Source organism: Triticum urartu, chromosome 6A, assembly GCF_056163025.1.
Source record: "Triticum urartu cultivar PI428250 chromosome 6A, HENAU_Tu73, whole genome shotgun sequence".
Taxonomy (NCBI): domain Eukaryota; kingdom Viridiplantae; phylum Streptophyta; class Magnoliopsida; order Poales; family Poaceae; genus Triticum; species Triticum urartu.
Genome location: NC_141878.1, coordinates 104757150 through 104759840, shown reverse-complemented (window position 1 = coordinate 104759840; position 2691 = coordinate 104757150).

Sequence of the window (2691 nt, the reverse complement as noted above, 5' to 3'; positions counted from 1 at the left end):
TGGTTGCGCCTCTGCCGCCCTACCGTACGTACCCTCCAACGTTGGCCAGTCCCTCCCTCTATTCCCCCACATGTCATGTTATTCTCCGGCGACGTCAGCCCCAACACGCACCCGCACCTGAACCAGTCAACCCTCGTACTCCCCTCCGCCTGCGACTGGATCGGCGCATCTTCAACGGCTCCTGTTCGTTCCGTCCAAGGCCTCGCCGTCGTCCTCCACCTTGCGGCCTTGGTTCGCTTGCCGTGCGCGATGCGCCGCCCTCTTGCGTTGTCAACGTCGTCAACAACCAAGAGGAACAAGGAGATGATTGTACGTGGACAGGATGACAGTAGGGACCCACCAGCGTCATGGTAGTACGCAAGCAAGTGCCTCTATAGTACAAGCCCAAAAATATGGTTCCTCCTAATGGTTGGACATCTGGGGCTCACGCCATTGTCAACGTAGTCAATAAACGAGAGAATTACACTACAAGCGGTTGACACCAGGGACCCAGCAAGTCGCGCAATTTTTTTAGGAACAAGCAGTTGTTATTTATACTAGTTTTAGCGACGGATCAGGGTAACAACGGGGCTGTGCGGGGGCTGTGGCCCGTCTAGCCAGGGTTTTATTTATGTTTACCACATCATGAGCTCAGTTGTGTTTTTTTCTTGCTGAAAATGGCTAGCCTAGTTCTATTTTTTTAATAAATACCCAAACAAGGCCTACTTGCTTTCTCGGCCATGCTGGGCTGCAAATCTTTCAAGACGAGGAGAGTTTCATTCGGTTTGCCCAGAAATGGGTTGTACATTTTTAAAACACATCAAACCGGGAATTAGTTTCAATTTTTTTTCATTACAAGATCTTAAATTCCATTGATTTTTATGCATGGACAATTATTTGGATTTTATATTTATATAAATTATTTTTCAAAGTAGTTTGAATGTGAATCGATATTTCTGGATTAAAAACAGTTGACCGCACCGAAATATGCAAAATTTCGTATACTTTTTAACCGTGGCCACAATATGGGGTGTGATGCTAACAAAGAGAAGATGGGCTCCAAAAAATTCTTAAGAATTAGCAAATGGGTTGTACATTATTAGAAATAATGGCAGATGGGTTGTATGCTATTTTCCACAGATTTGAGGCTGACTTGTGCGCCTACTACAGGTTAACGCGTATGCTTTCATAAAAAAAAGGTTGACGCACACGCAACGCCCTGTCAACTTAGTCAACACACGAGAGCAGTGACTGTTGGATGTCCATCCAACGGCTGTCGTGCTTCTTCAATCTCTGCTCTTCATGCTCAAGCCGCTCAAACAAGCGCCAGCGGGACTGCCTGCTCCCTCCTCCCACGGCTGGCTATGCTGCCGCGCAGGCCTCACGGCCCCACCGTACTCCCATCGCTGACCTAGCCATCCCTCTACTCACCCACACATGCTGTTACTCTCCGGCGACGGCAGACGAACCAGTAAACCCTCGTACTCCTCCGCGTGGGAAACAACTGCCGAGTATTCCCTGGCTCTGTGTCGTTCCCTTCCTAGGCCTCGCCGTCGTCCACCGCCCTGGTGCTCTCGGTGCGGTCTGGTCAACGTGGTCAATGAACGACATCCATCGGAAGTGGACTGTACGTGGAGAGGCTGACAGCTGGGTCCACGGTCGCACGCAAGGAAATGCCTCCTTATTACGCGCAAAATAATGATTCCTCCACCTGACAACTAGGACCCACAGGAAGGGCCTCTGTATTTCGCGAAAAAAATGTTCCCCCCGCTGACAGGTCGGACCCACCAGCTATATCTTCGCACGCAAGGAAGTGCCTCCTTATTACGCCCAAAAAAATGAATACCCCCCTGCTAGCTGGGACCCACCATATTGTTGGGCTGACTTGTGGGCCTACTAAGTTGACAGGGATAGAGAGCTTTGTCAACTTAGTCAATACTCCAGTGACCGTATGATGTCCATCCAACGGCCATAGTGCTTCTTCAACCACTGGTCTTCTTGCTCCAGCCGCCCAAAGCAGCGCCGGTCGTGCCGCCTGCTCCTGCCTCCCGTGGCCGGCTGTGCTACCGCGGAGGCCTCACCGCCCCCATACTACTCCCACCACTGGCCAGGCCATCCCTCCACTCACCCACACCCCCTGTTATTCTGCGGCGACGGCAGCCTCACACCGCAGCCGAACCAGTGAATGCTCGTACTCCTCTCTGTGTGGGCATCCACTGCCGTGTCTTGCACAGCTCCGCATTGTCCCCTTCCTAGGCCTCGCCGTCGTCCACCGCCGTGGCGTGGTCAATGTGGTCAACGACCGACTTCCATCGGAAGATTACTGTACGTGGAGAGGCTAACAGCTGGGTCCACGGCAGCCGCAAGGAAGTGCCTCCTTATTACGCGGAAAATAATTATTCCTCCACCTGACAGTGGGGACCCACCGGACGGGCCACCAGTATTTTGCGAAAAAAATCGTTTCCCCCTGACTGTTGGGACCCATCGGACGAGCCACCGTATTTCGCGAAAAAAAACGTTCCCCCCGCTGTCAGCTCGGACCCACCAGAAGTGCCTCCTTATTACGCACAAAAAATGAATACTCCCCCGGCTAGCTGGGACCCACCTTGCTGGGAGGCTGACTTGTGGGCCTACTAAGTTGACGGGGACGAAGTGTTGGGGAACGTAGTAATTTCAAAAAAATTCCTACGCGCACGCAAGATCATGGTGATG